The 12,294-nt window shown below is 38.4% G+C and overlaps 1 long non-coding RNA gene across 1 annotated transcript in view; it reads right to left on the bottom strand.

Moving 5' to 3' along the window:
• Positions 1-12,294, bottom strand: part of LOC117337241 — a 78,219-nt gene that overhangs the window by 57,511 nt on the left and 8,414 nt on the right. Inside the window, exons 2-3 of the long non-coding RNA XR_004534774.1 lie at positions 9,895-10,008; positions 9,198-9,284 (exon numbers count right to left, since the gene is read on the bottom strand). This is a non-coding gene — a long non-coding RNA (uncharacterized LOC117337241). The remainder of the gene's footprint in view (positions 1-9,197; positions 9,285-9,894; positions 10,009-12,294) is intronic.

Raw genomic sequence — 12,294 nt, 5'->3', positions numbered from 1 at the left:
TTACACATAAGCTTTAGGCCAATAGACATAGCAATTACACTTCACAATTCAGGCAAAGAAAAATTGCATTTACACTTTTTATTTTGGGCCAAGACAAATTAATTTTTCACTTTACACTTTGGGCCAAAACAAATGACATTTACACTTCACTTTTGGCCAAGACATAACATTTATACGTTACACTTTGGGCCAAGAGAAATAACATGAGCACTTTACACTTAAGGTCAAGACAAGTGACATTTACACGCAACATTTTGGGCCAAGACAAATGACATTTACCTTGTACACTTTGCCTTTAGACTTTAGGTCAAGATAAATTACATTTACACTTTTCACTTACGGTTAAGACAAATGACATTTATACTTTTCACTTAAGGCCAAGACAAATGTTTTGGTTTAGAAACTAATGTCAGAGTTCAACAACGTTTAATGATATCCCGCCCTTCCCACATTGCGTGATCGCAATTTTACACTTGAAATTCAAAAAATATCAATCGAGTAGGCTGTATTTGTTAATGAACTGTTTTCATCTTTTATCTTAACAACAATATCGATAAATTACAAACACATGACGTGTGGCATTTTCATAAAGCAGCTTCCAGAAAATCTGATCTGTCGGTTCTTGATGTCAGCGGTATTGAAAGCACTAGACATTACATCAACATATCATAAAACCAAAGAAAATTCGATATTCCACCCATCACAAAAGATGTATCATGTCTAAAATATAATTATTTCTTAAAATGTTTATTTCCTCAAAACAATTACGTTTTAAAGTATATCATATCACTTCAATATTGCTTCCATTATTAATTTATTTTTTATTGTTATTTTGTCGACATAAACTGCCCTTTTCAACATTCATCATCCTCTATTACATTAAATAGGGAATCATTTTTAACTTTCATTGACAATTACTTCAGATGCATCCTGGCGGCAGTGAGCGGCTTTGTGATGCACCAATGCAAATCATTCCTCTCTATACCGACCTACCAATAGAGAAAAGAAACAAGTCTTAAGGCCATTGCATTTATAGATCAAATGATAATTACACAATGGCGATACAACTAGACAGGTGGTCCATATGAAGAGGTACTTTATAATCTGCCGTCACTAACCCCTACATAATCATTCCTTACAACATTTGTACATTGTAAGTACAGTATTGAACACCACACATTTTAGAGTTCTAGTTCGAGTGAAACCTAACACTTTAAAGTGTTAGCACACTGAAATATCACATCAAAGGTCAGAGTGAAGGTGAGCAAATGTAGCAAAAGCTCCACTTTTCCCTCAGTGTCAGACCTTGTTTCGGGGAGCTTATAGGTCTTTATAGTGAATTTGAGTTCATATCATTCCATTGCTTTCTTTTCTGATAATTTACATTATTTTTGATAACTTAACAACATACAAAAGGATAATTTCTGAAAATAAACAATAAAAATTTCATCACACATCCGCACCTTCTTTTCCAAAATTAACTGCTTCATTTGAATTAATCATATGAACACATAGCATATTGTATCTCAAACTACAGCTGAATCAATGTCCTCGCCCCATACCATAGAAGGGATTGCGACCGGGTGACAGTCCTGTAATGTCAGTATGTAGCATTGGGATCAAGTGGTCAGTTTTGAAGGAAGAAATATTTCCCTCCGGTCATTATAAAGACGGTCTGAATGTAAGAGTACATAGAAACTTTCGTATACCGAGTGGACAAACCTATCTAATGCCTAACGACGCTGTCAGATACACAAATGTAATGTTCTCTTTCAGAAATGAAATGGACAGTATGCCATTAGTCAACCAATTATAGGTTTCCCCAAATATACTCTTCCATTTCGGCTCCGTTGGGGATGCTGTTGAATTTGTCTCTTCTCTGTTTTATGATAGTCAATGTATCTTTGGCATGGAAAACGAGATACAAATGTTTGTCTGCTTTCATTCTAGTCTCCGTCAATAAAATACATTTAAAAAAAGTCTTTTGAAAAACATATCCATTATGGACAATTTTGAATCAACGCCATCACTCAATATCTAAAGCTACGTGTAACTAAAGTTTCATACAAAAAGAAGAAGAAGAAAATAGCGTTATTTTTTAGGATGTATGGAAGTGTCTTAGATCGGGTATATGGGAGGGCAATATGGGATATCCTAACGCTCTCACATATGCCAATAGGGCCCTTCCATACTTTCCATAGCGCCTTCCCATATAGTTAATGTAGGGACCCTTCCATGCTTTCCATAGAGCCTTCCCATACACCAAATAGAACCCTTGATACCCAATGTAGAACCCTTCCATACTAATCCCATAGAGCCTTCCCATACACCAAATAGAGTCCCTTCATACCCAATGTAGGACCCTTCCATAATTATCCCATAGAGCCTTCCCGTACATCCGATAGGACCCTTCCATACTTTCCATAGCGCCTTCCCATACACCCAATAGAACCCTTGATACCTAATAGAAACCCTTCCATACGTATTCCATAGAGCCTTCCAATACACCCATTAGAGCCCTTCATACCCAATGTAGGACCCTTCCATAATTATCCCATATAGCCTTCCCATACACCCCATAGAGCCTTCCCGTACACCCCATATAGCCTTCCCATACACCCCATATAGCCTTCCCATACACCCAATATAGCCTTCCCATACACCCAATATAGCCTTCCCATACACCCAATATAGCCTTCCCATACACCCAATATAGCCTTCCCATACACCCAATATAGCGTTCCCATACACCCAATATAGCCTTCCCATACACCCCATATAGCCTTCCCATACCCCCAATATAGCCTTCCCGTACACCCAATATAGCCTTCCCATACACCCAATATAGCCTTCCCATACACCCCATATAGCCTTCCCATACACCCAATATAGCCTTCCCATACACCCAATATAGCCTTCCCATACACCCAATATAGCCTTCCCATACACCCAATATAGCCTTCCCATACCCCCAATATAGCCTTCCCATACACCCAATATAGCCTTCCCATACACCCAATATAGCGTTCCCATACACTCAATATAGCCTTCCCATACACCCAATATAGCCTTCCCATACACCCAATATAGCCTTCCCATACACCCAATAGCCTTCCCATACACCCAATATAGCCTTCCCATACACAAATATAGCCTTCCCGTCCACCCAATATAGCCTTCCCGTACACCCAATATAGCCTTCCCATACACCCAATATAGCCTTCCCGTACACCCAATATAGCCTTCCCGTACACCCAATATAGCCTTCCCATACACCCAATATAGCCTTCCCGTACACCCAATATAGCCTTCCCATAAACCCAATATAGCCTTCCCATACACCCAATATAGCCTTCCCATACACCCAATATAGCCTTCCCGTACACCCAATATTACCTTTCCGTACACTCCATATAGCCTTCCCGTACACTCAATATAGCCTTCCCATACACCCAATATAGCCTTCCCATACACTCAATATAGCCTTCCCATACACCCAATATAGCGTTCCCATACACCCAATATAGCGTTCCCATACACCCAATATAGCCTTCCCATACCCCCAATATAGCCTTCCCATACCCCCAATATAGCCTTCCCATACACCCAATATAGCCTTCCAGTGGCGTAGGAAGTCGTCAAAAAGTGGGGGGGGCAAAATTTTTTTAACCTTAAATTTTACGTACTATACAAATCGTATGCCATTTCCGCAAAATTAGGCAATAATTATCATTTCAACATCCCATGATAATTTTGATAATTTATGTAGTACAAAATAAGTTATTTACGCAAATCATGAATCACCAGGCCCGGCCAGGATTTTCGAAAGGGCGGGTGGTCCAGTAATTTATTAATAATGCGAGCGCCGTAGGCGCGAGCCGATTTTTTTTGCTTTTTTTTTTTTTTTTTTACGACGGGTCTGAGGGGCCGCCTAGCGGGTCCAGGGCAGCGCCCTGATAGGGGGTTCAAGGGGGTCTAAGCCCTCCGCGGAAAATGAATATAGCACATATCCAATAATTCGGGATCAGGCGCGGATCCAGGAGTTTTCGAAAGGGGGGTCCAGTAATTAAGTGATCATGTGAGCGCCGTAGGCGCGAGCCGATTTTTTCCCCCTTTTTGCGACAGGTCTGGGGGCCGCCCAGCGGGTCCCAGGGTGGCGAAGCCCCCCTGTGGATCAGCAATCGAAAGGAGGGTGCAGTAATTGAGTGATAAAGCGAGCGCCGTAGGCGCGAGCCGAATTTTTTTTTGTATTTCCTCGTACCTGTCGGTAATTAGTATCACTCTATTCACGTTAAAACCGCGCATTTTTATTCATGTTGTGTTTCTGTCTTGTTCTCATTATGAACTCAATTAACTTCACAAATTACCATCAACTTATTGAATCTATGTGATGAAGTTAAGCAAAATTTCGTATTAAGATATAAATATTGACTTACCAGGCTATTGCAGACGACCGACACACAGGTCTGAGGATTGATATACTAGTATAAAGGTCGGAATGTTCCGGATGTACAAGATACAGTTTTTATCGTTGCCTTCAAGAAAACATTATCGGTTCGAAAATATACAGATATTTATCGAAATGAATATATAAATTCGTGATTTTTCCCCTTTTTTAGATTTTGGATGTCAAAAAGTGGGGGGGCAAAAAGATATGTTTGCCCCCCCACTGAAAAAAATGGGGGGGGCAATTGCCCCCCCTGCCCCCCCGCTTCCTACGCCACTGCCTTCCCATACACCCAATATAGCCTTCCCATACACCCAATATAGCCTTCCCATACACCCAATATAGCCTTCCCATACACCCCATATAGCCTTCCCGTACACCCAATATAGCCTTCCAATACACCCAATATAGCCTTCCCATACCCCCAATATAGCCTTCCCGTACACCCAATATAGCCTTCCCGTACACCCAATATAGCCTTCCCGTACACCCAATTTAGCCTTCCCATACACTCAATATAGCCTTCCCGTCCACCCAATATAGCCTTCCCATACACTCAATATAGCCTTCCCATACACCCAATATAGCCTTCCCATACACCCAATATAGCCTTCCCTTACACCCAATATAGCCTTCCCATACACCCAATATAGCCTTCCCATACACCCAATATAGCCTTCCCGTACACCCCATATAGCCTTCCCATACACCAAATATAGCCTTCCCGTACACCCCATATAGCCTTCCCATACACAAATATAGCCTTCCCATACATCCAATATAGCCTTCCCGTACACCCAATATAGCCTTCCCATACACCCAATATAGCCTTCCCATACACCCAATATAGCCTTCCCGTACACCCAATATAGCCTTCCCGTACACCCAATATAGCCTTCCTGTACACCCAATATAGCCTTCCCATACACCCAATATAGCCTTCCCATACACACAAATATAGCCTTCCCATACACCCAATATAGCCTTCCCATACACCCAATATAGCCTTCCCATACATCCAATATAGCCTTCCCGTACATCCAATATAGCCTTCTCATACACAAATATAGCCTTCCCATACACCCAATATAGCCTTCCCATACACCCCATATAGCCTTCCCATACACCCAATATAGCGTTCCCGTACACCCAATATAGCCTTCCCATACACAAATATAGCCTTCCCGTACACCCAATATAGCCTTCCCGTACACCCAATATAGCCTTCCCATACACCAATATAGCCTTCCCATACATCCAATATAGCCTTCCCATACATCGTTAAGTGTGTCTAGCAGAGTCGTCTGTCAATATACCTTTCTAACAATCATGGCTAACCACCGCGTTTAAGACAACATGTGGCTTTGGTTGGTTAAGTTTCGTTGGTGAGTATTTCTAAGCGTCTTATAATCGTGCAGTGCCTATATATACTTTATTGGAGACAATCTAAGTACTACTTTATAGTGTCATCTCAATGAAATGCCATGCCATCGGCAGATTTACATGATTTGTCTTCCGGTCAAGTAGAGCGGTCCCGGAATGGTGTTCTTTACTCAGTACAGAAAGGACTCTTTTCATTGAAAGGACGCACATTGAAACATACCCGGCGGGAGCACAAGGTTCCGTTTTAATTACTTTGGTATTTTAGAAAGAAAAGACAAAGTATTTCAGAAAATTAGTCGCCCGAACAATCATACAATGTGGATATCAGTCAGCAAGTGCAATTCTAAAGACCTACCTGCCGGAACTTATTGTGGTATTACTAACCATTTTGCCGTGTTCGCGCAGATATTTTTCCTCGTGCCATGAACTACATGTTCAAAATGTCAATAGGCTTCGTGAAATATCAGAAAACGGTCAGATTTTAGTTGGTTGGACACCAGGTTTTGTTGGTTTTGTTGTCCACGTGCCAACAAAACGAATCCCTAGTGACACATCTAAATTATGACATCATACACGCGATTTAATTTGAGAAGTGTAAGACTGTTCCGTAACAGACTCTAATGAACTTATATTACACGTTTCTGTAAGCGTGTCAGCTATCAATGACCTGATTTCAAACTTCTCGTCGATAAGAAATATGATTGATGATGGATATTTCATACTATGCTATTTTTGTAGAGTAATTGTTGATATGCATGTAAAGGATTTTTGTTCAAATTAAGCCAGACACATTCTTAATTCGGCGATGCTTGAAAGACTTATAATGGTTATTTTTTTTTACCATCGTCATTTTGCCCACATTTCTTTGGTTTCATTTTTGAACTCTTCATCTTGAAACTGTTTAAGCTTTATCATCATATTTTTTTGCAATAAAAAAAAGATAACAAGATAAAATATGATTATTCAGCAGCAGCAGCAGCATTTTGATCTGGTGATATTTAAAGAGATAACAAATCCCCTTTTTATCTATCGGCATTTTGAACATTAAAGATGACCGCTGATCCTTTAACCAATTTCTACGTACAACACATTGTGTTTTTCCCCATTAAACATGTAATTGCCGTGCTTATCTAATTGGCCCTGCCACTATACATAAATCCCAGTGCCATCAAGGCGATACCAATATGAGTCCGGGGTTTTCGGATCTCGGATCTCGGATCCCGGATCTCCGCCCCCACTTCAGTCTCATATATTTGAAATGAAATTGACAACCCTTAGTCCTTATCATGATATACCACTGATGTCCATTGAAAACAACCACAAAAGCCTATTTAGTTTGGAGTATATCTAGCAAGAAAACTTCATGAACATGAATGGTCGCAGCGGTGTTTTTGACATTCAACGATGATTATCAATACAAAGCATCTTTGGCATCAGCGAAGCACAAGCGACCACGGTAACTAGCCTCGGTTTCGACTGATATCTGTCTAGAAACACAAAGGTCCATCGGGGACAAATATACCTATCATTCTAAAAATCCGTTATCGTGAAAATGGCAGCCTGTCACCTGCGGCCATAATTCGAGGAAGATTAGTGATTTTTGTTTTACCGTTAATGCAAATTGCCGAACTAGCGGTAGAGCCATTTTGATTCGTCATCAGTTAGGTCTATTACATAGATATCAATCTATCTGATATAGCTAAAATACGAGTAAACACATCGATTTAGCAAGAGTAATTGCCCTTGGGTTTACGTCAATATTTTTATCTTTTAGAGTGTAGCTCTCATTAACTTAATCCATACATATTTTTTCCTCATTTTTTTTTGTATTTAAAAATAGTTTAAAAAATGAAAAAGTTTAGCTCTACATTCGGTTAATAAAAGCTCCATTGATTTTGTCATTGTTTTAAACATCAATATTTTTATCTGCTAGCGTATAGCTGTCATTACCTTAATTCATTTATATTCTCTTTTTGTTTCTTTATTTTTCAACGGGCAAAGAAATTGTTTAAATCTGTATTTTGTAACTAAAAAAAGCATCATCGATTTAGCTTAGAGTAATTGCTCTTGTTCTTGACCTCATTTTTTTTTATCTGTACGCTTTTAGCTGTCATTACAATAATTCAATCATTTTTTCCCCTCAAGAATGTTTATTTTGGTATTGAAAGACATTTACATATGTAATCATTTAATTTAATTGTTTTTTTGTTGTTGTTGTTGTATTTAAAAAGCGTCATTTCGTTTCGATCGTTGTTATAAAGATGGTGCCGGGGAAATGGATGTTATTAAAAACAATCGTACACACTGTTTCAGATTTAGTCTCGACAGCAGGTTTAACTAAAAATATCAAATCCTGGGCGCCGAAGTTGTGGTTTCAGAAATCAGGTAATCGAAGTATAACGTCACTTAGACTCGAGCTCGTTAAACAAATGATAATATATTTGAGAAAACAACATGCCTAATCGGCTATTCATCGGCTATAATTTGTTTTTGAGACAGCCAAGATTAAAAGTAAATTGTCAATGACACCAAAATCAATTTCACAAGGATAAAAAAAAAAGTCGTGGGAGGTTGACGATATGAGTTCTAGCCTATTGCTATAGATTAGTTGATAACATACTGAACTACACAAAGTAATTACGGAAGAGTTATCGGCCTTTCTGATCGCAGGTCAGAAGTTTACATGATCGCCATCTTATCTGGTACAAAAGATTATTGATATTTTCATTAGTGTCAATATACACCAAACGGATACTTTGGAATATTGGCACGTGAAAAGATATCGAAGGATAGTGTTATCACGCTTATCCACGAAGAACACATGATTGGGTCTCTTTAATTATTTACTCAGAAACTGAAGAATCCGCTTTCTTAAAACATAATCGGGAAGCCATGTATTTCTTAGAATTCGGATAATCTATAAGTTTATTGATGCGTACGGAGGAATTTAATAAACTACATGTACCTACAGCTAGTTCGTATTTAACAACCAGCAAGTATGCTTTCATGAATTTTGTTGAACAGGACCTCGTCATCCGCGAAAAGCCATTGTCTGGTTGCTGCTTGTAATCCGTTTCTAGCCCTGATGACGGTTTCAGCTGACCGCATTCGGGAGTAATCGTAATATCTCGGCTAACTCCGGCACAGGGCGCGACTTTCATAGGTTACGAAAGTTTAAAGCTGAAATAGCACATTTCTGTCAGCAAGGGTGTTGTTTCCAAGTGCAAAAGGTGCTAAATGATAGACAGAAATTAACATTTCAAATGCCATGGAATTTTATCGTAGGTAATAAGTATATCTTCCATTGAAACATTTAATTTAATAAATTTAATCGTTCAACAGAGTATAGGGTAGATTCTATTCTTACCTGTACCTGGATCATTAGAGGAAAGGTTCACCAATCGGATGACCAATTTCTGATCTCGTCTTTGGTCACGTGATTCTGTAGCCGCATCTGCTGACAAGCAACTAGGTAATTGATCCTTATGCTATTTATTGATTGGTCAAACAAATAGAGGAATTTGGACAGAAAGTAAAACACACCTCACAAATCCAAGGGTTCTTTTCATTCCTTGGATTTTGAAGATGGTTAAAGCGTGCCACGTACCCAGAACAAGCAAAATCTTATCTGAATTATATCCGGATTAAAGTCTTGAGTTGACGGAATAATGATAATTAAAGTATCGTGAAGCAGAAATTTAGTATACAAATTCCAAATACGGTCAATCTAAACTCCGGAGATATGTTGTACATGCAATAATTGACTTAAAAAAAATCTTAAAAAGATATATCTTATGTTATAGTTGTTTGATGGAAAAAATACCTTTAATGTGGATTTCTTTTATGCTGCATCATAATAATAAATAAAACATCATGCTCGTTTTTATTTTCATATTTTGAACAAGACTGCCATTGTGAACTGACAAATACTGTAAAATATTTCCAAAAAAGGAAACAGCTGACAGTATCAAATCTATATTTAATTTGTCCTTGATACGACACTATAGCAGAATTGTCACATTACCCGTATTTATTACAGATTTTATCATCCATCAGGTACTTACGGTATCGTCAGATGTCAATGTAGTACAGGGGGGTAATGAGTGCTTCCCTCGGGCCACACGGCGTTTCGAACTCCACGCCCCCACGACAAGGACGCGGGTAGCAGAGATACGGAACTACAATAAGAGTTAATGATAATTCAGAGGTATTAGGATGTACGTATTTGACATTTATATGTATTAGATTTACCTCGATTGTGTTAATCGTATCTTTATTTAGAATAATAAAGAGAAATGCGTTACGGAATTAGTAACAATTGCCGATCGAAGAAATCTGCGTTAAAGGTCACAGAGTTGTACTCGTCCCCACAGGCACGCTGTCTAAATTTGCTGACAATTATCTTTTTATTAACATCTGATATGACCTCTTCTGTAATCTACTATGTCATCCAAAAATAGTTTTAGGGATTAAGTGAACAGTGTTTGACTCAACGCTGAATTGATACTTGAGCTATTTTAGTGTGACAATCATGATGAAATAGGAAAAATTAAACTTACCTTAACCAACCCCCCCCCCCCCCCCCCCCCTTGCTTTGGGGTTTGATTTCTTTCAGAACAAGGCGTATATCTATTCCATTTTTACAGGATCAAGAAACCATTTACTTATGAGACTAACTTTATCTTTTTTTTTAAATTTGTCATATTTTTTTTAAAAGGTAGTTATCATATCTAGAACTTTTCACCAGAAGTCTGGTGATACATGGGGCTTGTTACTTCTATAATTGTTGTCACCGGAAGTAAGAGAATACATGAGTTCTCTTCCCCCCCATATAAATTGTAAACAGGAGTCAGGGGATACTTGAGGTATGTTTTTTCTATAATTATTGTCACCGGAAGTAATATGATATATGACGCATGTTCTTTTAATAAATATTGTCACCGGAAGTGAGATGATATATGAAGTATGTTCTTTCTATAACTATTATCACCGGAAGTAATATGATATATGACGCATGTTCTTTTAATAAATATTGTCACCGGAAGTGAGATGATATATGAAGTATGTTCTTTCTATAACTATTATCACCGGAAGTCAGATGATTTACGAGGTATGTTCTTTCTATAAATATTGTCATCGGAAGTCAGATGATATATGAGGTATGTTCTTTCTATAACTATTGTCACCGGAAGTCAGATGGTATATGTTCTTTCTATATCTATTGTCTCCGGAAGTCAGTTGATACATGAGTTATGTTCTTTCTAACTACTGCCACCGGAAGTCAGATGATATTTGAGGTATGTTCTTTCTATAACTATTGTCACCGGAAGTCAGCTGATATATGAGGTATATTCTTTCTTTAACTATTGTCACCGGAAGTCAGATGATGTATGAGGTATGTTCTTTCAATAACTATTATCACCGGAAGTCAGATGATATATGAGGTATGTTCTTTCAATAACTTTTATCACCGAAGTCAGATGATATATGAGGTATGTTCTTTCTATAACTATTGTCACCGGAAGTCAGATGATATATGAGGTATGTTCTTTCTATAACTAATGCCACCTCCGGTATGTTCTTTCTTTAACTATTGTCACCGGAAGTCAGATGATATACGAGGTATGTTCCTTCTATAATTTGTCACCGGAAGTCAGGGGATTTATTAGGAATTTTCTTTTTATATACCTATTGTCACCGGAAGTCAGAGGATACATGAGTACTGTTTTTTCTATAACTTCTCACCGGAAGTCAGGTGATACGTTGGGTCTGTTCTTTTTATAACTGCTGTCACCGGAAGTCAGAGATAACATGAGGTTTGTTTTTATAACTATTGTCACTGGAAGTAAGAGGATACATGAAGTATGTTTTCCTAAAACTTGTCACCGGAAGTCAGGTGGTACATTGGGTCAGTCCTTTTTATTTTTAATGTCAACGAAAGTCAGGGGATACATTAGTTCTGTTATTTCTATAACTTGTCACCGGAAGTCAGGGGATACTTGAGGTATGTTCTTTCCATAACTCTCGTCACCGGAAGTCAAAGGGGTACTTCAGGCCTCTTTTTTCTATAACTGTTCTCACCTAAGTCAGAAATTCATCATGTTTGTCCTTAATATAACTGTTGCTACTGGAAATATTGTGATACAACAGGCTAAATTTCTTATATGGCTGTGAAGAGAACTTGTTCATTTGGCCATTTTGCCTTCCTGCGTAGTAGTTTTGGTTGAGATGTGCCCAAACAAAGGACAAAACCAATGGACTATTTCATAATTCTGAGTAGTAAGTTGGGTCGTGATTTGCCTAAAGAACGGACGCATCCTATGGACTATTTCTCGATTTCGCGTTGCAGTACTGATCGTGACTAATCTTAGGAAAAGAACGCATTTAATGGATCAGTTTTCCATTCTGCGTAGTAATATGATTGAAATGTCAGAAAGAACTATGTGATGTGAATATACATCCAT

Source organism: Pecten maximus, chromosome 1 (assembly GCF_902652985.1).
Source record: "Pecten maximus chromosome 1, xPecMax1.1, whole genome shotgun sequence".
NCBI lineage: Eukaryota > Metazoa > Mollusca > Bivalvia > Pectinida > Pectinidae > Pecten > Pecten maximus.
This window is presented reverse-complemented; position numbering and strand designations above follow the sequence as displayed.